Below are 25,986 nucleotides of genomic sequence, written 5' to 3' on the forward strand. Positions count from 1 at the left end.
TGTGTGTGTGTGTGTGTGTGTGTGTGTGTGTGTGTGTGTGTGTGTGTGTGTGTGTGTGTGTGTGTATATATATGTATATATCATGTATATATATATCCCGCGGTGAATGCCAAGCACCTACGTGGGTTAATGGCACCTTTCAATCTTTGGAGTATTTTCTGAAAAATTAATGTTGTTGTTGTTAATTTTGTGGCGGGTTTGGTCTGTTTTACATAATTAAAAAAGTCACAAATAATATAGTCTATACTTAACAAAGCCTAACCAAGAGTTAAATGTGCCCGATAATGAACTAGTGCCACAATCATCTTGACTTTGAACACAATGCAAACGAGCAAATGAAGGGCATTCTTACTCAACAGCCATACATGTCACACTAAGGGTGGAAGTATGAACAATGCCAACACTGTCATAAATATGTGCCATATAGTGAAACCACACTAAACAACAACGACAAACCCATTTTGGAAGAATATTTGCACCGCAACACAACATAAATACTAAAGAACAAATTCCCAAAATTGCCTGGAGCACCAACTCTTCCGGGACGCTACAATATACACAAACGACATTAGTGGATCTACACCTAACATCCACTGTAATTATACCACGTACAATAGCGCATCTAGTCGATACTACTATGATTACATCGATATTTTTTAACATCACAAAATCTTCTTTATCCATCCATTTTCTACCGCTTATTCCCTTCGGGGTCGCGGGGGGCACTGGAGCCTATCTCAGCTACAATCAGGCAGAAGGCGGGGTACACCCTGGACAAGTCGCCACCTCATCGCAGAAAATCTTCTTTCGTTTTTTTTAAAATGTATATTATGTTAATAAACTCAGGAAATATGTCCCTGGACACATGAGGACTTTGGATATGACTAATGTATGATCCTGTAACGACTTGGTATCGTATTGATACCCAAATTTGTGGTATCATCCCAAGCTAATGTAAAGTATCAAACAACAGAAGAATAAGTGATTATTACATTTTAACAGAAGTGTAGATATAACATGTTAAAAGAGAAAGTAAGCAGATATTAACAGTAAATGAACAAGCAGATTAATAATTCATTTTCTACCACTTTTCCTTAATAATGTTGACAAAATAATAAAATGATAAATGACACAATATGTTACTGCATACGTCAACAGCTAAATTAGAAGTCTCTGTTTGCTTACTTACTAATAAAAGACAAGTTGTCTTGTATGTTCACTATTTTATTTAAGGACAAACTTGCAATAAGAAACATACGTTTAATGTACCGTATTTTTGTTAAAATAAAGCCAATATATGACATTTTTTGTGGTCCCCTTTATTTAGAAAAGTACCAAAAAGTACCAAAATACTTTTGGTACCAGTACCGGTACCAAAATATTGGTATCTGGACAACACTTATACACACACACCGAGCACCCACTGGCAGAAATGTAGATTGGCGCCTATGTATATACTGTATATATATATATATAGCTCGAGAGGCACACAAAAAAATCAACAATTTTGTCTCGTTCAAACGCAGTCACATCTGGTCCAACTGATTCAACAAAATAACAATCTCTGTAAAATGGCTTACACTTTATCAAATGTTTATTAATGTTCCTAACTTCCTATCAATTACAGTAAAAGCATTGGAATCAGTGATAAGCTTTAATGTGTAACTTGCATGGTAGTTTATTTTATTTCAAACATGTCCTGTTCAGCCTGTCAGGCAAATCATAAAGTTGATGTTGATGCCCATATCTGCTGTACAGAATTGCTTTACAAAAGAGAAGTGTGGGATATTTCTCTTGTTGCCTTATTTGTATTTGACTTTATTAAATTCCTATATTTAATGTTTGGGGGGCCAGAGCTGAGCAGGAGGGGATAGAAAGAAGAAAAGAAAAGAAGACAGAGGGGGAAATTGCGGGGACAACAGGGGGATAAGACAGAGGGAGGCAACAACAACAAAAAACAACAACAGAACAACATCAGCAAATACAATATAAACAAATACGATACAAAAATTATAACAAAGTTACTAAAGTAGATTGTAATAACACAGAAATGACAGTGAACATTATTGCACTACATATGGCGCAATAAAAATACCAATAGAAATAACAATAATGATAATAAATAATAATTATTAACTCTATTATCAACAATACAATCACGTCAAATGCAACAATGCGTATATGTAATTAATACTTGAATTACAAAAGGATTATAATCGGATTATATTAACCCTATAAATTGTTATATAAAAATAGGTTAAGCTTTAGCAGTGTGCCGCAAAATCTTTCTCCCCGGGGTAAACTTGGTGAAACGTAATTATTAATTAATTATTGCATGAGTTTGTGTACTGTATGTATATGTAGAGTATGTATGTATGTTTGTACAGTGAATATGCGTGTGGATGTATGTACCGTGTGTGTGTGCGTATGTATGTATGTATGTAAGTGCGTGTGTATGTATATATGTGTGCGTATGTACTTACATATGCGTTTATGTAGCTATGAATGTTTGTATTTAGGAATATACGTTTGTATGTATGTATGTGCGTGTGTACGTGCGTATGTCTGTATGTATGTTTGCATGTACACTGCAAAAAGTCAGTGTTCAAAACAAGAAAAAAAAAATACAAAAATTAGGGGTATTTTATTTGAACTAAGCAAAATTATCTGCCAACAGAACAAGAAAATTTGGCCTACAAGACTTTCCAAAACAAGTAAAATTAGCTAACCTCAATGAACCCAAAAATACCTTAAAATAAGTATATTCTCACCAAAAACAAGTGTACTACTATGAGTACGTATTTTCTATTGTTTCATTGAAAATAAAACAGCAAAGTACATTTGACTTCATCTGTTTTAATATGAGACACAATTGTGTCAAAGTCATGATTTTTTTTTTTTTACATGCTTGAAATAAGAAATTATTACTTTAAAAAAGTTGTTTTATACTTGTGAGTGTTGATGACATAGCTTTGCAAGAGATGATATTCTAGATTCAAGCATATTTTACTCAATATAAGTCATAAAATCTCAGCAACAAGCTGTAATATCTTACTGAGATAATTTAGGACCAAAACCCTTAAAACAAGTAAAACACTCTAACATAAAATCTGCTTAGTGAGAAGAATTATCTTTTCAGACAGAAAATAAGCAAATATCACCCTTATTTGAGATATTTCATCTTACTTAGATTTCAGTTTTTGCCGTGTACAATGTATTTGCCTTCCAGTATGTGCGGGAGCCAAAGTACTACCCAAAAAGCCCAACCCAAAACAGCAGGTGCAGTGCCAAGGGAACAAGGTACCACCAACCCCACACAGGCAGGCAGATCGGCCAACAACAGGGCCCCCAGGATGGGGCCCGCCGGGCCTCCGGGCAGGCCTGCGGCAGGCTATAGACAGAGGCCAAGGACAAGGCACGGGAGAAGCAGGAGACAACCAGCCCCCAGGCACCTCTCTCTCTCTCTCGCTCTCTCTTTCTCACTTGACTGGAAAAAAAAAAACACCTCCAAAATGTTACAAACCAAAACGGAAGAAGACAAACATTCAAACAACAAGTTAGTGTTAGTTTCTAACAACATGGTGAATTATTCTATTGTTTTTGTTATGTGGAAGGCCCCAATGACTAGGTTTGCCTTGGTCACCGAAATTATTAGTTACGCCGCTGCATTCAAAGTACAATAAGTGGTTAGCATTTAACTTCACATAAACTGAAGTCCCTTGATATTGAACATCATGAAGATCCCCTTTGAAAATTATCTTCTGTAAGGGGTCCATGGTCGCAGAGAAAAAAAATTGTCTTTGCATTATTCAACTGTTGGTGTAAAATTCAAGCATGTCATAATTTCCGTAGTTTTGTTTACAATGACCTCCCATAACCTCCCTGCTTGGCACTCAGCAACAAAGGGTTGGAGTTGGGGGTTAAATCACCAAAATGATTCCCGGGCGCGGCGCCGCTGCTGCCCACTGCTCCCCAAGGGGATGGGACAAATGCAGAGGACAAATTTCGCCACATCTAGTGTGTGTGTGACAATCATTGGTACTTTAATCTTAATCTTAATCAACGGTATTAATGCTGACTGAGCTTTTCTTTTTTTTTTGGAAACTCTGGTTTATTATACCTATTAATAATCATCCATGTTCAATCAATGTTTATTTATATAGCCTTAAATCACAAGTGTCTCAAAGGGCTGCACAAGCCACAACGACATCCTCGGTACAGAGCCCACATACGGGCAAGGAAAAACTCACCCCAGTGGAACGTCGGTGTAAATGACTATGAGAAACCTTGGAGAGGACCGCATATGTGGGTAACCCCCCCCCCCCCCACCCCACCCCACCCCACCCCCTAGAGTGTTCTCCTTTCCACTTTCTCACACACTCCTAATCATCAGTTTGAAGACAAATTATATATATAATGATTTTTAAAATTCCAGAAATAACAGCCTCTCTTCAAATATCGCCTGCTTCCAATTAACTCACACACCTTATTGCAGTTTAGGTAAACAAATAAACGCCCCATAATTACAGCATTTATGATATTTTCGTTTTTTGTCATTACAGTGCACGTGCATTGGAGGCTCAAGCGGGGCTGCGACATCCAGATTTGGCAGTATGACCTTGCATGTTTAGATATTTTAAGATTGTTCATGTCAAACTGACATTAAGTCTGCATTCATCTAAATACTATTCTAGTTTTCCCCAACACATGTGCAAAATGATCCTGCTATATCAGCCCACACACCTGATTGTACATAACCACATCCTCCAGCATAGATACAGCTGAATGTTTTGAGAAGCACAGTCTATTTGCAATCAAAGACATTTTTTCAGACAGTTCAAATGAATATATCAGATCATGTGGACGAAGAAAGTCAATTGCTGATTGAGTGTTTCCACGCATGTCTCCAGGGATTCTTCTTCTTTTTAAAGCAGGAGATGGTTTGATTCACCCTTGAGATGAGTTGGGTGTCCACTTTGAAAAAATACAATGAATTAAGGCCAGAGTACATTTTGAGCCTCAGTCATCTCTGGGACCAACATCGGAATATCTGTGCTTGCTTGTTTCTTAGCAGCCAGTACACAATACTACACAAAATAAAACACAAAAAACTACACAACTGTTTACAAGATGAAGGAATGCTGGAAGTGTTTCCTCTGCTCAGAATGCAAAGACGCTTCTAGATACGCCTTACATTTTACGACATACTTCATTAACCATTAACACCCAACATAAACACAGCACTCCATGGTTTCTTTCACTTTAGGTAAAGTAATGTATTAACTTTTTGCCATTGGAATCACAAATGACACCAACAAAAAATAAAAAATGAAACATTGCAGTCGTAATGAACGGCATTGTTACGTATGGCGGGGGAAGGAGACGACAACACGGCAGGAATCAGTTCAATAGGTTTATTGAACTTGATGAGTAGGTGGGATGTGTATGCTACTCTAAGTGATAGGTGCAAAACTATGTGTAGAATTAACAATTTGAATATTACCAGAGTTTGTTGTATGTGTGTGTTGGATGAATCCTTCGTCAGACCAAAGGGGAAAGGCGAGAAGGCAGTCCGTGGGCAGGCAAGCAGTCGGGGGCTGGAGAGAAGCAACGAGGTCCATGTCCAAGCAAGGGTCGAGGATCGAGGGAAGCAGTCCAGAATCCAGAGAGAAGTCGAGGTGCACAGCTCGATCACGGAAGACACGGAAAGTACTGCGGGAGACACAAAGGACATAAGACACGGGAACAGGGAATGCACAGAGATGGGATGCTTACTACGGGAGTGGACTACGTTCCGGCACTGGATCTTCGGGTCCGCTGGTCTTTATGCTGCCTGCCCTCATTAGTCCCAGGTGCGCTGATTACTGATTGCCTGCAGCTTTGCCGGCGTGTGTTGCGGCCAGAGCGAGCAGGGGCGTGTCCTGGCGCGCTTCCAGCAGAGGTGTCAGCCGAGCTTGCAGCAGAAGGCATGAGGGATTGCGCAAGCGCCGTGACAGCCATCTTACGTGAATCAAAAAGTAGTAGTAATAACAAAAAATAAATAAAAAAAACAATATGCCACTGCAAAACATCTCGTAGGAATAGTTTCCCTTTTTTGGCCGCATCCAAAAACAAGAATAGTTTGGATTGTCTTACAACATCCTCCATTAACCAGGAAGTAGTCTTCCAGCTAACAAATGGACATACAAACAGAACTTCATGATTTCTATAAATTTAAGTGAAGGAATGTATTTGTTTTTTTGCCAATAGAATCACAATTGAAACAATTTGTCTGCCCCCAAATCAAAAATGGTACATTACAGTCCCTTCAAACAACAGTATCTTGTGTGAATCAGGGCGTAGTAGTAGCAACTAAAAGACTACAACAATGCCACGCCGCAATTTTGTCATTGGAAGAATTTCCTTATTTTGCCATGTGGGTCACTATGAAACCCACTGCTCCAAAATTAAGAATAGTTTGGATTGTTTTACAACATCCTCCATGATCCAGGAAGTAATCTCCAAGCTAATAAACAAACAATACAAATAAACAAACAGACACAAAAACAGCACTCCATGATTTCTTTTACTTTTGTCAAAGGAATTTATTTAGCTTTTTGCCATTTGAGTTACTACGAAACCATCTGCTTGTAAACAAAACAGTACATAATAACCAGCTTATGACATCTGCCAAAAACTAGAAAGTATCTGCAAGCAAACATACAGACAGACAAAACAAATACAAAGATGGTTCACATACCAAAAAAAAATCGGAGCAATTGTGGGTCATTTTATGAATTTTTAAAATTTTGATAACATGCTAAAACCAACCCACTTAGATATGATAAAAAGCTATTCACATTTAAAATAAAAACACCTACATGTCAGCTTTGTGTTGTAGGAGAAAAGTGCATTGCTTTTGGGTGCTGTTTTACATTATTATCATGACTATTGGTATAAAACATTTCAACTTTTTGTGGTAACATTGTACCTTTTAGCTGTTTTTTCCCCAGTTTTAGTGTTTTGAAGGTATTTTAATAATTTTCGAAAAAAAACCAGTCCTGTCAAACTTTTGTGAACCAGGAAAGGCCGTATTTTCCGCACTTCCACATTGGCATATAAGCCACACCTCAAAAATAAATTAAACATTTCCCTTTTATTAGCCACACCGGATATACTGTATATGTTGTGAAACTAGTTATTTACACAGAAAGATTTTGTAAATTGTTATTTCAAACCTCAATTGTTTCCAAACAGTGTCTGTAACACGGCAGTAAAACGGCAGATCAAACAAAAAAAATCATCGTCATGGACTCATTTGCTTCGGAAGCTAGCTCTCCGAACAGCTAAACAGACTAAATAACTCCACGGTGATGCATTGGTGAATTTTCTGAGGAATTTGTGAAACAGAAACAATACAAAAATAATGCCATTGTAAGATAATAATACTAACACAGACACTCATAAACGCATATTAGCTAATGCTAATGAAGATAGCACGTACAAATATGCATTAAAACACTCCTACAGACATCACACATGGGACGGTTAGTAAGTATAAACAGTTTTAGGTATGCTAAAAACACCATGCAGATATGATAAGTGTCATGTCTGTGTTCATGTTTTTGTTTGGCCATGTGCTGTTTTGTTTTTTGGACACTTCCTTAGTTCCTGGTTTCACTTCCTGGTTTTGTTTGTCACCATAGCAACCATTAGTTTCACCTGTTCCACGTTTGGACTCACACACACCTGTCTCACGTTTTCACAGTCATGTCATGCACCTGTTTCACAGTTAGTCACGCACCTGTTTTCACTTTTCATGTCACTATATAGGCTTTTCTGTTTCTGTTGTTCGTCCTGGCGACATCACCCATTCATGCCATGTCCACAGTTCCTTGTCACGTTAGTTCTTGTTTCATCTCTTGTCACGTAAGTTTTTGTTTGTTTAATGTTCATAGTTCTCCGCCATTGTGCGCGCCTTTTGTTTTGTCTAGTCAAGTTTTTTTACCTCCGCTGTGAGCGCCTTTTGTTTGTACTTTTTTTTTTAGTTAGAATTAAAAATGTATTTAAATTCACGTCTTGCACGCGCCAATTTTTCATTGCCTTCTGGGAGAACAAACCACGCCATAGACCCAGTCCTGACAGTATGTCGCCAGCATAAAAGTTCTCCCGCAAGAAAATTGGGCGTTTTGGACGAGGCAGCGTGGGAGGTCCTCCACGCCATGGAGAAGGAAACGCTGCGCTACTCCTCCGTGGAGTACAGAGACTCCATTTGGTCCGAGGATGGCGCTGCGTCACCGCAGTCCCGGAAGCGCCGCTCCCGACGAAGGACGTCAGGGAGGGCTTCCACAAGCAGTGGAAAGGACGCATCGTTCCCGCAAGCTCCTCCCCCTCCGGGCGGAAACGAGCTGCAGCCAGCCCGGCTTCCCCAGGACGACGTCACGCCGCTGCCAGTGGGTGACGTCATGGATTTTTTTCCCCTGAACTCTTTTTCTTGTCAGCCACATCCAACCAAAGACTCTAAATCCATGATTAAATATTACCAAGACATGTTTTTAGAAATCAGATCCTGTCAATCACAGTCACCCAATTTTCATGCCCCGCCCCCCAGGACTCATGCCACGCCCAAGTCAGAAAATTTTTTTTCACCCACAAAAGCCCAGGTGGGGGGGAACGAAAGACCTTTTGGACAATTTAGAGGGGAGGATTCTGCCCTCCTCCTGAACCCCCTCCGCCCACCCCAAAAGACGGTTCCAGACCGCGGGGAGCGCGTCTGGGATCCGCTCCTTGAGGGGGGGGCTAGGGCTGGGAATTGTTCAGGTGGGGTGGGTCAGCATCGTCACGCCAAGCCACAGCCTCCAGCACGACCACCACCACCTGTCTTTCGACCTGCCAAGCCACAGCCACCAGCACGACCCCCACCACCAGTCTTTCGTCACGCCAAGCCACAGCCTCCAGCACGACCCCCACCACCTGTCTTTCGACCTGCCAAGCCACAGCCACCAGCACGGCCGCCACCACCAGTTTTTCGACCATGCCAAGATCCACCTGCTCCACGCCCAGCTCTACGCCAAGCGCCACCAGTACCTGCTCCACGCCAAGCGCCACCAGTACCTGCTCCACGCCAAGCGCCACCAGTACCTGCTCCACGCCAAGCGCCACCAGTACCTGCTCCACGCCAAGCGCCGCCAGTACCTGCTCCACGCCCAGTCGCAGCTTCACGACGCCAAGTGCCGCCAGTGGCTTCCCCACGCCGCCAAGTGCCGCCAGTGGCTTCCCCACGCCGCCAAGTGCCGCCAGTGGCTTCCCCACGCCGCCAAGTGCCGCCCGTGGCTTCCCCACGCCGCCAAGTGCCGCCCGTGGCTGCCCCACGCCTAGACCAAAGCCAAGACCAAGACCCGCCAAGTGACCAAGACCAAGAACCGCCAAGTGACCAAGACCCACCAAGTGACCAAGACCAAGAACCGCCAAGTGACCAAGACCCACCAAGTGACCAAGACCAAGAACCGCCAAGTGACCAAGAACCGCCAAGTGACCAAGACCAAGACCCGCCAAGTGACCAAGACCAAGAATCGCCAAGTGACCAAGACCCGCCAAGTGACCAAGACCAAGACCCGCCAAGTGACCAAGACCAAGACCCGCCAAGTGACCAAGACCAAGACCAAGTCCAAGCACCGCCACGCCAAGACCAACCACGCCAAGTCCAAGTCCAAGACCAAGTCCAACCACGCCAAGTCCAAGACCAACCACGCCAAGTCCAAGACCAAGACCCACGCTGCCAAGACCATGACCCACGCTGCCAAGACCAAGACCGCCAAGGCCAAGACAAAGACCCCCCACGCCAAGCTTCGCCGCCTGACGCACCAAGCCAAGCTTCGCCGCCTGACGCACCAAGCCAAGCTTCGCCGCCTGACGCACCAAGCCAAGCTTCGCCGCCTGACGCACCACGCCAAGCTTCGCCGCCTGACGCACCACGCCAAGCTTCGCCGCCTGCCACGACAACGCGCCCACCTCCTCGTCGGCCAAGGATGTGGCCATTCCATGGGCGTCCGCCACGCCAGGTGCGCCGACCTCCTCGTCTGCCACGAATGTGGCCATTCCCAGGTCGCCCACCTCGTCAGGTTCAGCGGCGGTCTACCCGCCGCCGCCACCTGACTCTGCCCCGGTGGATTCGGGGACACCTGGTCTGGCGACCCACCGCCATGTCCCCCTCCCCCCCTCCCATGACTCTTGATCCTGTTTTTTGTTTTTGGACATCTGGGATCTGTCCGTAAGGGGGGGGTTCTGTCATGTCTGTGTTCATGTTTTTGTTTGGCCATGTGCTGTTTTGTTTTTTGGACACTTCCTTAGTTCCTGGTTTCACTTCCTGGTTTTGTTTGTCACCATAGCAACCATTAGTTTCACCTGTTCCACGTTTGGACTCACACACACCTGTCTCACGTTTTCACAGTCATGTCATGCACCTGTTTCACAGTTAGTCACGCACCTGTTTTCACTTTTCATGTCACTATATAGGCTTTTCTGTTTCTGTTGTTCGTCCTGGCGACATCACCCATTCATGCCATGTCCACAGTTCCTTGTCACGTTAGTTCTTGTTTCATCTCTTGTCACGTAAGTTTTTGTTTGTTTAATGTTCATAGTTCTCCGCCATTGTGCGCGCCTTTTGTTTTGTCTAGTCAAGTTTTTTTACCTCCGCTGTGAGCGCCTTTTGTTTGTACTTTTTTTGAGTTAGAATTAAAAATGTATTTAAATTCACGTCTTGCACGCGCCAATTTTTCATTGCCTTCTGGGAGAACAAACCACGCCATAGACCCAGTCCTGACAATAAGAAACTATGTACATTGAAATAAAAAACACCTTCATGTCAGCTTTGTGTATTGTTTTATGTTATTGCAATATTATTATTATCAGTACCTTCAAACTACCATTTTAACGTTTTCTTGTTACATACCTTTTTGCTATGTGTTTCTAGTTTTTGTATTTTTAGATTTTGCCAAAAAAAACAGTCCTTAGTCTTTGTCAACCAAAAAGTAGCTTGTTAGCATATAGACAGGAAAATGATTGCTTTTAATATTCAATATTTGTGCTCTGAGTTCATCTTTTTTTCTTTTTTTTTGTCCTGTCCAGCTGCTCAGGCAAATCATATTGTTGATGTAGATGCCCATATCGGCTGTACAAATTTACTTTACAAAAGTGAAGTGTGGGATACTTCTCTTGTTGCCTTATTTGTATTTAACTTGATAAAATGGATTTATATTATTATTTGGTGCAGCCGGGCCTGGAGCAGGAGGGGATAGAAAGAGAGAAAAAAGGAAGACAGAGGAAGAAATTGCGGGGACAAGAGGGGGATAAGACAGAGAGACAAAAACAACAGCAAACACAACAATAACAACAACAGCAACAACAGAACAACATCAGCAAATATGATATGTACAGATATGATGGTAAAAGTGATAGCAAAGAAGCAGTTAGTGAAATAAATATTAATAATACAGAAATGACAATGAGCATTATTACACTACAAATGGAGCAATACAAATACCAATAGAAATAGCACTATTGATAATGAATAATAACAATAATTACCTCAATTATCAACAATACAATTGTTTGATAACTTAAAATACAAAAAAACAGATAAATGGAGGGGAAGAAAGAGAAGCCAACTATATTAACCTCGTAGATTGTTATAGGAAAAATAGGTTAAGCTTTGTCAGTGTGCCATGTGTTACCCAGTTTACCCTAGGGCAACAACGTTGATATATGTTTGATGAAACGTGATTATGTGCGTGAATGTATGTATGTATATGTACTAGTATATTCATCTTTGGTTAAAAATACTGTACATCAACACATTTTATTTCGAATGTTATGTGCTTACTACAAACAAGCAGATTTTTAACATTATTGCATCATAGATGTTAAAACGTAGCCCAAAGCATCAGTGATGTACAGAACACACTGATGTTTGTTTGCCACTGTCAGCAGTTGTAATAATTGAAATTTACAGCACACTGTATAGTAAAATATTGATCGTGAATTATAACTGAAATAGTTATTGATATCTGAATGGATAATTTAAGCACACAAACATCACTTTTACTACCTGCTTTGAAAAATCCATAGTTATTCCAACCTAATCCATACAACCACATTGAGCCAACCATAACACCTCATGCCATAAGGTGTCCATTTGCACCAAAAACATTTTGGATCAATGCAATGCGCAGCCTGCTCTAACACCACTCCCAACATTCCACCCCGCCCAACGTGAACTCTTAGTGTGCAGGTAATAGCGCACATCGTAAGATGCACATGAACAGCAGCTGCAAGGACTGATCAATAAAGGTGGCTAAAGGGACAGGGTAATACAATATTGATGGAACCACAATTACAAGGCTGATTTGCAGATGTATGTGATTTTGGTGTCTGAAAGCAGCCATGCATGCACCTGTGTCTTGGTTAATACATCTGTTTTACCACATAAATGTATCTTTGCCTGCTTTGGCATTTTATAACACGCACTCTGGCAGCCTCGGCATCGATCAGCCTGACATCCCCAAGGTCTGTACAAAAATCAATTACATGGTGATTACGTTGTTAATATCAGCGTTACACTGGCCCTCACTCAAGAGTCCATACTTACACATTTGTCACTGAAAAATAACCAAAAAGGTAGCCTTTTTTTTATTTTTTTACTTGAGGTAGCCAGAGTTAAAGAACAGAAGTCTAACTCTGGTGGTCCAAAGGCATGATGTCACAGACAGTGAAGGGGAAAACGACTAAAGGGTCAAAATAAATGACCGATAAAAAGAGCGGGAGGAGGCAAACGCTGTAATCCAAATATAACAGATGTCTTTGCAGCTTTAATAGCACGGCAAGCTGCCGGTGTGGTCACTATCAAGTCATCAGAAGCATGTGTTCGGCTCGCCAGCTTAGACAGTCACAGGCCAAGTATAAGTCTGCCTCCGCCACAGACGTAAGCAATCACGAGAAGGAGTTGAAACGGTGACATGCAGGTCAAACTGTGAGGCTGAGACTTAACTTAATAGACGTTGCACTTGTCCTGATGGAGCTATTTAGATCCCTCTCTGTGCTGTAGGTCTAACAACAGACGTGTCCTCGGATTGAGAGACCGGGTTTTAGAGGAGCGCCGGCTTGCCCACCCAGCAGCAACTTTCACTGCCAGCTGCCGCGCTCATGTCTTCCCAAAATCACTTAATTAATCTCGATTGACTTTTCATAGACAAGCTTGATGCGTCGTTAAGACGCCGATGACCGGGGGTTATATGCCGAGGTGGTCCTGAAGGGGTCAAAACCTCCAAGAGAGAAGTCACATGGGTGAAATGTCAATGAGAGCTATGTGGACATAAGAACAATTGAATGACGTGGAGCAAACTTGGGAGTTTTTTCACCATAAATACAACATTTTAAGACATTTTGAAATGTGATTATAGTGATCAGTTATTATTCACTTTCTTATCCTTGATTTGATTTGCACATCCAGTAAATGCACCCAAACATGTAGATACTGTAAGCCTTAAGATAGCGATGACATTAAACATAAAGCACTATGTTCATCTGAAAAGTAAAAATAAAAACAATAATAATGGACTGTAACTGTAATGGTTAGTTTTTTAACTGAATTTTTCTCCCCCCCAAATTAAACCCTAAATATAACCTACTTTAATATCTATTGCCTATAACAATATCTACTTAAAATAATGATACCTTATAATTATAATAATTATCACCATTGTTATCATAAAGAGTCATGGTAACCTTGTTATTACTAATAATGAATAATAAAAACATTTATATTATAAATGATCAATCTATCATTTTATAATAAAAGATTTTTGTTATGTATGCCACTCTTACCCATTTGGAAGTATGCTTATGATCAATGATGACAACTACTACTATCACTACCACTACTAATACTAATACTAATACTAATAAGGATAATGAAAACGGTTATATTATTAATATTAATAATAATCAAATGTATATTACAAATGATCATACTAGCTTTTTTATGGTAGCATATCCACCGTGTTTGTTGTCCTGCTATGCTCTTTTTAAAAATTGTGTTGGGAGTATGTTGTGTTGGTCACATGCACAAAAAAAACAAAAACATATCATTACTAGTAGTACTGAACTAGTAATATGTGTACTAGTACTACTATTAACAATAATAACAATAACCGTTAATACCTTATACTTTATTAACATTGCTGGAAAATAGTATGGTTCACATTTTTTATGGGACATTAGCAATATGAGTAGTAGTGCTACGAGAGTAAATTTACCAATATATATATATATATATATATATATATATATATATATATATATATATATATATATATATATATATATATATATATATATATATATATATATATATATATATATATATATATATGGTATAGTAGTGCTACGAGAGTAAATTTACCAATATATATATATATATATATATATATATATATATATATATATATATATATATATATATATATGTATATATATATATATATATATATATATACACACACATCCATTTTCCTCCGCTTAACCGAGGTCGGGTCGCGGGGGCAGCAGCCTAAGCAGGGAAGCCCAGACTTGCCTCTCCCCAGCCATTTCGTCCAGCTCCTCCCGGGGGATCCTGAGGCGTTCCCAGGCCAGCCGGGAGACATAGTCTTCCCAACGTGTCCTGGGTCTTCCCCGTGGCCTCCTACCGGTCGGATGTACCCTAAACACCTCCCTAGGGAGGCGTTCGGCATCCTGATCAGATGCCCGAACCACCTCATCTGGCTCCTCTCGATGTGGAGGAGCAGCAGCTGTACTTTGAGCTCCTCCCGGATGACAGAGCTTCTCACCCTATCTCTAAGGGAGAGCCCCGCCACCCGGCGGAGGAAACTCATTTCGGCCGCTTGTACCCGTGATCTTGTCACCAAAAGGTCATGGCCATAGGTGAGGATGGGAACGTATATCGACCGGTAAAATTGAGAGCTTTGCCTTCCGGCTCAGCTCCTTCTTCACCACAACGGATCGATACAGCGTCCGCATTACTGAAGACGCCGCACCGATCCGCCTGTCGATCTCACAATCCACTCTTCCCTCACTCGTGAACAAGACTCTGAGGTACTTGAACTCCTCCACATAGGGCAGGGTCTCTTCCCCAACCCGAAGATGGCACTCCACCCTTTTCCGGGCGACAACCATGGACTCAGACTTGGAGGTGCTGATTCTCATCCCAGTCACTTCACACTCGGCTGCGAACCGATCCAGAGAGAGCTGAACATAATGGCCAGATGAAGCCATCAGGACCACATCATCTGCAAAAAGCAGAGACTTAATCCTGCAGCCACCAAACTGCATACCCTCAACGCCTTGACTGCGCCTAGAAATTATGTTCATAAAAATTATGACAGTGACAAACGGCAGCCTTGGAGTATGTATATATATATATATATATATATATATATATATATATATATATATATATATATATATATATATATATATATATATATATATATATATATATATATATATATATATATATATATATATCAACTAAAGCCCACACTTAAACTTTCCACGTGCAAGATTGAATCTATTGTAACCTATTTTTATGGGCTTTCCTCTTTGTGATGTTAAATTCCTGTTATACGCTGTTATACAGTATATGCCTTGCGCTCTTATTTCGAAGGCGCTAAGAGCGGAAGCGATGACACGGAGTGGAGCGGAGGTTTTTGAAAGAAGGTAAATAAAGTGGTCCTCGTGTAAACTGGAGCCTCCGTGTTTATTATTTTGTAGTTTCATACAGTATAGGTGACATTTATAAATCCTCGGTTACACTATTTAAAAAAGTTATTTAATAAGAAGCCAAAAAGTGAAAAAACAATAATGTTTGTGTTGGAGTAGTTGTGAATGACCGCAGGGCCACAACATTAGGTACACTTGCAGACTGCAGCACGGATTTCATATTTCATTCATTCACAACTCCTCCAACACGAACATTATTGTTTTTGCACTTTTTGGCTTCTTATTAAATAACTTTTTTAAATAGATTCAATCTTGCTCGTGGAAAGTTTAAGTGTGGGCTTTAGTTGATACAAAACTCCCGTCAGGGGGTGCATTAATCCAGCACAACAGCGGCGCATGGACTTCATTTATAAGTAAAGGTAAGACCATAATAAAGTTTTTTTTTATTAAATGTGCTTTTTGTGTCCTACAGTTTGTATGTGTAAAGTTAAAGTTAAGTTAAAGTACCAATGATTGTCACACACACACTAGGTGTGGTGAAATTTGTCCTCTGCATTTGACCCATCCCCTTGTTCACCCCCTGGGAGGTGAGGGGAGCAGTGGGCAGCAGCGGCGCCCGGGAATCATTTTTGGTGATTTAACCCCCAATTCCAACCCTTGATGCTGAGTGCCAAGCAGGGAAGAATGCTGGTATGAGCTTTTAAACATAACCCGTTAACTGCTGCCAATCAAATGGTGAATAAGATACTCTTTAGGGTTCATATGTTTTGTAAATCTGACTGTGATGAAGTCAGTGCCACCAGCCATGAACCTCACCGCACGTCACTGATATACATATAAATATATATATATATATATATATATATATATATATATATATATATATATATATATATATATATATATATATATATATATATATGTATATATGAATATATATATATATATATATATATATATATATATATATATATATATATATATATATATATATATATATATATATATATATATATATATATATATATATATATATATACACTACCGTTCAAAAGTTTGGGGTCACATTGAAATGTCCTTATTTTTGAAGGAAAAGCACTGTACTTTTCAATGAAGATAACTTTAAACTAGTCTTAACTTTAAAGAAATACACTCTATACATTGTTAATGTGGTAAATGACTATTCTAGCTGCAAATGCCAGGTTTTTGGTGCAATATCTACATAGGTGTATAGAGGCTCATTTCCAGCAACTATCACTCCAGTTTTCTAATGGTACAATGTGTTTGCTCATTGGCTCAGAAGGCTAATTGATGATTAGAAAACCCTTGTGCAATCATGTTCACACATCTGAAAACAGTTTAGCTCATTACAGAAGCTACAAAACTGACCTTCCTTTGAGCAGATTGAGTTTCTGGAGCATCACATTTGTGGGGTCAATTAAACGCTCAAAATGGCCAGAAAAAGAGAACTTTCATCTGAAACTCGACAGTCTATTCTTGTTCTTAGAAATGAAGGCTATTCCACAAAATTGTTTGGGTGACCCCAAACTTTTGAACGGTAGTGTATATATATATATATATATATATATATATATATATATATATATATATATATATATATATATATATATATATATATATATATATATATATATATATATATATATATATATATATATATATATATATATATATTCTATACAACATATATATTCTATATAACATATGTTATATATTTTTATAATGTATGTTACATAGAATATTGTTATATAGAATGTTATATATAAATATATATTTATATATAATATATGTGATATAGAATATATATGTTATATAGAATATATATACATCAGGATGCCCGAACGCCTCCCTAGGGAGGTGTTTAGGGTACATCCGACCGGTAGGAGGCCACGGGGAAGACCCAGGACACGTTGGGAAGACTATGTCTCCCGGCTGGCCTGGGAACGCCTCGGGATCCCCCGGGAGGAGCTGGACGAAATGGCTGGGGAGAGGCAAGTCTGGGCTTCCCTACTTAGGCTGCTGCCCCTGCGACCCGACCTCGGTTAAGCGGAGGAAAATGGATGTGTGTGTATATATATATATATATATGTATATATACATATATTCTTTTTTTATTCATTCTCCCCCCCCCCCCAAATGGAATAAATTCATTGCCCTTAAAATAATACAGACAATAGTCTTTTTTTTTTTTAGAAAACTTTTTTCACCTTGTCATTATGGTAACCCCAAAAAGCCAGTAATAACAGTTTTAAAGTATTACCGCTCTTTAAGGACAATTTGTGCCACGCAGACGCAAGGTGTTGCTCGTGGCATGACCCCAAAATTCAGAGAAGTAAAACAAGATGCAATATGTACAAATAAGGGAGCACTAATGTGGATGAAACAAGTGATCACAATTGAATCAAAGGGTGATGCAAACAGCACAGGAAGAAAAAGAAACACTATGTATCAGCACTCAGGTACAAAACACATATACTTCAGATTCCAGATTCCAGATTGAGTTTATTGAGTATGTCATAGTCAGTTCCATATCATACATGTCGTACAAAATATAAATACATATCTCAGAGAACCATTTTGTGCTCAATAACAATATTTTTGTTATTTCACAAAAAAAAGAACATTAAGAAAATAAAATTAAATCAAGAAATCTAAAATTAATTAAAAACATATCTCAAAGGGGTAATGGGAGGTGGTATAAACTTTTTGAATCCCACCTCTCTTCCATAGTTTAACTTTATCTAATAACATCCAGTTTCCTGAACCACATTTTATCACATTTATCTGGATTGACATAACTCAATTTGCTCAGATTACTGTGTTTACAATGACTCAACAGATCATAAAGTACATTTATACTTACATTCAAAACAAGTCTAGACCTCACTATACCGACCAAAAATACTAGATTTGTACAATTCCTTAAAATGCTCAATGTTTGAACAGTGTAGCTCGTCACTCAGGCTGTTCCATATTTTCACCCCACAAAAACTTTTCCTTGTGGTAAGTGCTAAAGCGTGTACATATTTGCCATTCCTCCTGTTTTTACCCTACACATTTTTCTATGAATAAACGTTAAATATTTGCAGGCAATTGATAACTTCTTGCTTTGAACGTGATAAGCCCTGTCAAATATTCTACCATCCATCCATCCATTTTCTACCGCTTGTCCCTTTTGGAGTCGCGGGGGGTGCTGTAGCCTATCTCAGCTACCAAATCAGGAAATTTTAACAATTTTGGCCTTAAAAATGTGTGTGCGTGTGTGCTCCCTAAACCCCACATTATGGATAATTATAACTGCCTGTTTTAGTAAGATTGTTAAGGGATGTATGTTGGTTTTATAATTATTTCCCCAAACTTCTGCACGGTAACTTGAGTAAGGATAAATGAGTGAATAGTATAGTTGCTGGAGGCATTTTCCATCTAGCTCCTGTCGTGCTTTTGCCAGCACTCCAATGCTTCCTGATCATTTCAAAGGAATGTACTTGATATGTGCTTTCCAATTTATTTTATCATCAATTATTATTATTATTCAATTATTACTCCAAGGAATTTACTTTGCTCAACTCGCTCAATGTTAATCCCTTCAATCATGATATTTATTTGTGTATTTATCTTCTTATTTCCAAATATAATTATGTTTTGTTTACCTGAATTTAGAAACAACTTATTTCTTTTGAACCATGTTTGCATTTTCTTATTTTCTAAAGTGTTGTATCAATAAGTCTATTCAAGTTACTATCGGAAAAAAAAGTATCATCTGCAAATAAGCTATGAGCATTTTGAGACATTACACGGATCATTAATATATAAAATGAAGAACTTGGGACCCACAACTGACCCCTGCGTAACACCATATGAAATATGAAGATATGAACAGCAACTGTCATATAACTTCACAAACTGACGCCTATTTGTCAAATAGTTTCCCATCCACTTGTAAGCCACTCCCTTGATTCCATACCATTCTAATTTGTTTAATAGGATGTTATGATTAATAGTGTCAAAAACTTTTTTTTAAATCGATGAATACTCCTATTGCAAATAATTTTTGGTCTAAAGAATTGATAATTTTCTCAATTGTGTCAATTGCAGTAACACTGTAATAAGCCAGCGCCATCCTGGCACAAGAAGCTTTTTAATTGATCAGAACACAGCAATCACAAGCAAAACAGGAAGTAAAACAAAAAAATAAGTTTCAGTTTCAGTTTCAGTTTCAGTTTATTTGCAACATGCATACAATACAATATAATTCATCACATATTTCCAGTTGTTTCATTACAGCAATGTCCGTAAAGGAGTAGGAAGAAGCTGAGCTTATTTAATCCTACCCCTTTCATACCATAGCAATTGTATCCAATTTCCTTGTTCTATCAGAACAGTGAACAAATAAATAATATACCATAGTAAGTAAATACATATTAAATACATAAATAATATTTGTCTCAATAAAAAAATAAAAATACAAATAAAAAAAAGGGTTCAAAATATTGATCATAATTCTTGTTCTGTGTACTTTGTAAACACTTGTAGTTTGAACAGTCTCTTATCATATTGGAGCTTTGTTTGATTTCTTTGGTGAATTCATTCCATAATTTAATTCCACATACTGATATGCTAAAGGTTTTAAGTGTTGTACTAGCATACAAATGTTTTAAATTAGATTTTCCTCTGAGGTTATATTTTTCCTCTTTTGTTGAGAAGAATTGCTGTACATTCTTGGGTAGCAGGTTATAGTTTGCTTTGTACATCATTTTAGCTGTTTGCAAATGCACCAAATCGTTGAATTTCAATATTTGTGAGTCAATAAATAAAGGTTTTGTGTTCTCTAAATCCAACACTATGTATTATTCTAATTGATCTTTTTTGTAATACAGTTAGTGAATGAATAAGAGCACTCGAACGTAAACAATGACAAAACCGCAGGAAAATAATAAACAAAAGTTCAATTATCATGTGGGACATCACAATTTGTTTGTGTTCTTACTGCTTCTTGCTCTGTTACATTTTATTTTAATCAAATTATTTTCATGTTATAACTACTGTATTATTGTGTATGGTTTTTTTAAAATTATTTTCTTAGTTGTTCCACATTTGAGTGTGCCTCCTCCTATTTATGTAAAGCACACTGAATTGCCTTTAATATGTATGGTGGACGTTAAAAAAAATATAAATATTTTCTACCAATTGAAGAGCTCTTATTTGTCTTCAACATGAGTTGGCAAAATAAAAACTTGAACGCCGCACAAGTAGCAATAGTCAAGTACCACACACACGCTCTCTGTGGGATCCTGTTTGTCCGTTGTCCTCAGGCAGTCGCTCACTAAACTGAACGCAAATCCTCCTTCTATTTTAATCAAGACTCAAATCAGCATTCATTGTCAAACCGCTGTTGATGTTCCTTTATCCTCAGTGGAGCCTTTGTCTATGTGCTGCCCACAGGCCTTCTCCCGCTACATCTCCCTGTGTGTTCCCCCTGTGTAGGAAGCCGATTGGTTCGGACCGGGAAGCCTGGCACTGGCCAAGCTAACATTCCTCTTCTGTCATCCCCTCCCAGGTTGTGCTGCGAGTTGCCAAGGCCACGCTAATGTGCTGCAGTACACGATGGCTATGTGGCTGGGACAGGGCCATAATTTGTTCCATTCCTTTTATTAAACCCATAGCCGCATTGTTATTAGCGTATGCTTGCCTGATGCCTTCCATATGGGATCTTAGTCGCATCAGTGGGAGAGTTTTTGGTTTTTATGTTTCCGATGTCAAGAGTTTGCTTTGAGGATTGCCCAAGTGGCGTCCTTTGGGTCTACTGTACAGGCGTTCACTCAGCATAGTAAATATAAATGGGTTATGCTTGTGTCGCGCTTTTCTACCTTCAAGGTACTCAAAGCGCTTTGACACTATTTCCACATTCACCCATTCATACACACATTCACACATTGATGGCGGGGGCTGCCACGCAAGGCCACGACCCATCAGGAGCAAGGGTGAAGTGTCTTGCTCAAGGACACAACGGACGTGACTAGGGTGGCGGAAGCTGGGGTTCGAACCTGGAACCCATGCCTGCTCTACCAACCGTATTATATACTCCTATGGATGTTTCTGCAGTGAAATTGCCTTTCCTCCCACCTTAATATTTTTAAAATGACAAATGAGAATGATCTATATCAGGGCCCAACTTTTCAATTACACAGGGTCCTGGAGCCCACGCAAATATTTACACTAAATTAGCGACCCCAAAAGGGACAAGCAGTAGAAAATGGATGGATGGATGAATAGTAATCTGGCTCTTGATTTTAATAGTATTCAATAATTATATCCAACCTACTTATAGTATTCAACCTTGTCAAGTGATATAAAATCCCAAAGATTATTCATTATTTAACACATAATCCTTAGGTTTATGTCAAACTGATTAGAAAAATAAATACTCACCAAATATACTGCATAAATAGGGACTCATATGGCCATGTCACTGTCATTTCTAAACTACACTACTGTGGGTTGGATCAATGTCAATGTGTATTTAAAGACATTTACACATTTGGTAAAAATGTGTGTGGGGAAGAGTACCCTCTGTGAATAGCAAATATCTTCTATATACAAAGAAACACAAATATAGAAAATAGCACAATTGTCCTGGTTGAGACGAATGGGTTTTTTAAATCGGTCGAGAAATGTTCAAGTAGTAATACGTTGTAATTGAAAATGGGTATTCCAGAATTTTGCGAAAACCGAGAATTTTCCGGAAAAATGACATCCTGACTATTGGAATGTTTTGATAGTGGAATGGTTGGATTGGGTTGAACAATTTGGAAAGAGAAGCAGAAATGGTATATATATAATTATTATAATTTTTTTTCGTAAAGAAATACTATCATGTGTGCTTACGGACTGTATCCCTGCAGACTGTATTGATCTATATTGACATACACATACACAATATGTATATAATATGTTTTTTATGTTTATTTAATTAATTTGTATTTTTTATTTTTTTTATTTTTTATTTCTTGCGCGGCCCGGTGGTTGGGGACCACTGGTGTATAATATACGTGTATATATATATATATATATATATATATATATATATATATATATATATATATATATATATATATATATATATATATATATATATATATATATATATATATATATATATATATATATATATATATATATATATATATATATATATATATGTGTGTGTGTATACATATATATATATATATATATATATATATATATATATATATATATATATATATATATATATATATATATATATATATATATATATATATATATATATATATATATATATATATTGTATATAATATATTGTATATATTATGTATGCAAAATATATATATATATATATATATATATATATATATATATATATATATATATATATATATATATATATATATATATATATATATATATATATATATATATTAATATATTACATATATGTATGTATACATATATTTTATTTCACCTAGTGTAGATAGCATTTAGTCATGAGCAATAGAAAAGTGGGATATTGCTCTTTTTTTTTATTGACTCTAAGCAGAACAGCGGTGCTTGATTGAAGTCATAATTGCCACTTTTGCCTTATGGTAAAAAGCTGTGCCCATCTGTGGAGCCTTTTTAGGGACAATGCATTATTGTTCTGAGTAACACATGCCCCAAAGAAATGAAAGCCTCTGTTTAATGTATCACTCGGCAGTAATTAAAGAAATGTGTTCTCTCCCTCGCTTCTCTGAAGGAGAAATACTTTCAAATTGTTAAAAAAAAAAAAAGACAGGAATGTCACATGGGGTCAAATGTGGCGTTCGATATTTCTGTCAGGGCTTGTCAGACGGGGAAGGAAGGATGTAAAGATTTTGTGCAGACAGCTTGATGGACTGACTTTCCTCAAGTATGCAACTCTGGGATTGTGAATGGTAAAGATGATGAATGGATCAAGTTTTCTCTTGGCATCAATACGTTTGCATTGGCTTGGTTTTTGGCCAGGAGGATAAAAATGAGTGTGTGTGAGTTATTCATATGAGGAAAATAAGAATATGGGTTTCCAGAGGTGTAATTTAACTAAAGTACATTTACTCAACTCCAGGGCTACTATGAAAAGTTTTTTTCTTACACTTTGCATGGCATATTCAACAGTAGGAAATACTTATACCCTTGCAACTCGAGTCTCTTTAAATTACTCTAAGTGTTTTGAATGAATGCCTGATATTGATCTACAGTTTTCAATTAAGTTGCAAAAAAGTCAAAAGTTATAAAGTTCAAACAAAATTTCCTGGAAACAAAATGTGTTGCCCAAACTTCAAAACATAATTTTGTACATTTACTTTGTTTCTTATGCTATTTTAGAAGGGCAACAGTTTATCTAAAAGCAAAAGTGTGATGATAACAGCAGAAATGGAAAGGCTCAATACAAAATCCATCCATTTGTTTAATAATTTCCTATACCGCTTGTTCTCATTAGGGTTAGGGGTCAGCTGGAGCCTATCCTAGCTGACTTTGAGCCAGGTAACATACAGGCAAACGACCATTCACACCTATGGACTATTTTGAGTCTTCAATTATTTTACCATGCAGATATTTGGAACCTGGGAAATGTTTCTTATCCATTTTCTACCGCTTGTTACTCTCTGTGTCTCCTAGACGCTCAGGCAAATCATATTGTCTAAAAATGCATTTTCCCATCGATAACATGACATTTTTTAACCCAATGCGGCCCCCGAGTCAAAAAGTTTGGGGACCCCTAGCATAACAGAGCATACAGTAGCATAGTATACTATTGTATTATACTGTATTGTATCGTATAATGTGCAAAATAGAGCCATTTTCTCTTTATTAGTCAGACATTTTGATTCATGACTAAATGTGGCAGCTTAATTTGCATATTGATATAATAATAAGTCACAAAGGGAACACTTGGTTGCACCGACGTTGGTATTTTTGCCTCCGAGCTACCGTGTTCTTCATTTGAGCACATTTGCTTGCGTTACATAACACATTTTCCCATGTAAACAAAAATGAAAAAGTCCTACGCGATGGCACCAGTGGCGGTTGAAAGGAGAGGTTTGTGAAGCATATGCCACACATCCCGTGCAGCTTGGAGGCGCGCCGCAAAATGTTTAAAAAGAGGGCCGTAATTGTGCAAGGCAGGAAGACAGAAAACATGCCTGAGTTGGGTGTGTGGGTGGTAGTACCTGCTTTGTGTACACCCTGACATAAAAGCCTGGTCACTGCATCAAAGCACCATTCAGTTTCCAGGCCAGCGGTTCATTTTCAGTCCACTTACTTTTGTGTGACAATCAAGCCTTTCTCCCTCGTGTTAGTACAATGATGGCCGGCATCACCAGCGCCACTGTTTTTCATATTCAGTCTGCTTTTCAACAGCTCATTATCAGCATCATTGAACGTTCCTTCCACATCCACATATACAGTATATACAGTCACGTCTCCCGGGACACGCATACGAGCGAGGCAGGCTTGTGCAGACCAGGAAGTGTGCACTCACTGGCTTTGAAAAGGCCCAGTGGAGCAGCCGCAGCCGTCCGTCACACAGGTGGTAGGGAAATTACAGTGTACACATATATTTAGGAAGGCAATAAAGTCTGCGCAAGCTGGTGCCAACAACTGCAAAAGCATGGATGTAAAGGTTTGGATGTGTTAAATGATCTGAATCGATACAATTAATGGTGTTCTATACAATACGGCTCTTTCTGATTCAGGTGCTGCTGCAAATTGAATCAAGTATCCCTAATAGTAAGGCTTTTGTTGTGTGCGTGTGGTTAAATACTTCAATCTGCATCCTGTCCCACAGAAATATATGACAGCACTGTAAAACTGCTTTGCATTACAGCACATTGCGTGTGGACTTAGTGTAAACACGAGACTTCCTGATTACAAATGGACTCTTAGACAGATCGAGACTTGCATTTAGACACGGGCGAAATACACACCAGAAGTTCTAAGCAATGTGTTGAAGCTCTAAAAGGACTTGAGCTTGACTCGGAGCTGTCATTTTGCTTCCATGCTTTTAAGTAGTCAGTGGCATCTGTACTTCATCCTCTCTGATCGCATGTGTTACACATGGCTGTACAAATGGAGCAGAAATCTTAAAAGCTGGTTGTAATTGAGGAACATAAGCAGACAAATCTGCATTGATAATAAATAGAAGCGAAAATGACACGG

The sequence above is a fragment of the Entelurus aequoreus genome, linkage group LG08 (assembly GCF_033978785.1).
Source record: "Entelurus aequoreus isolate RoL-2023_Sb linkage group LG08, RoL_Eaeq_v1.1, whole genome shotgun sequence".
NCBI lineage: Eukaryota > Metazoa > Chordata > Actinopteri > Syngnathiformes > Syngnathidae > Entelurus > Entelurus aequoreus.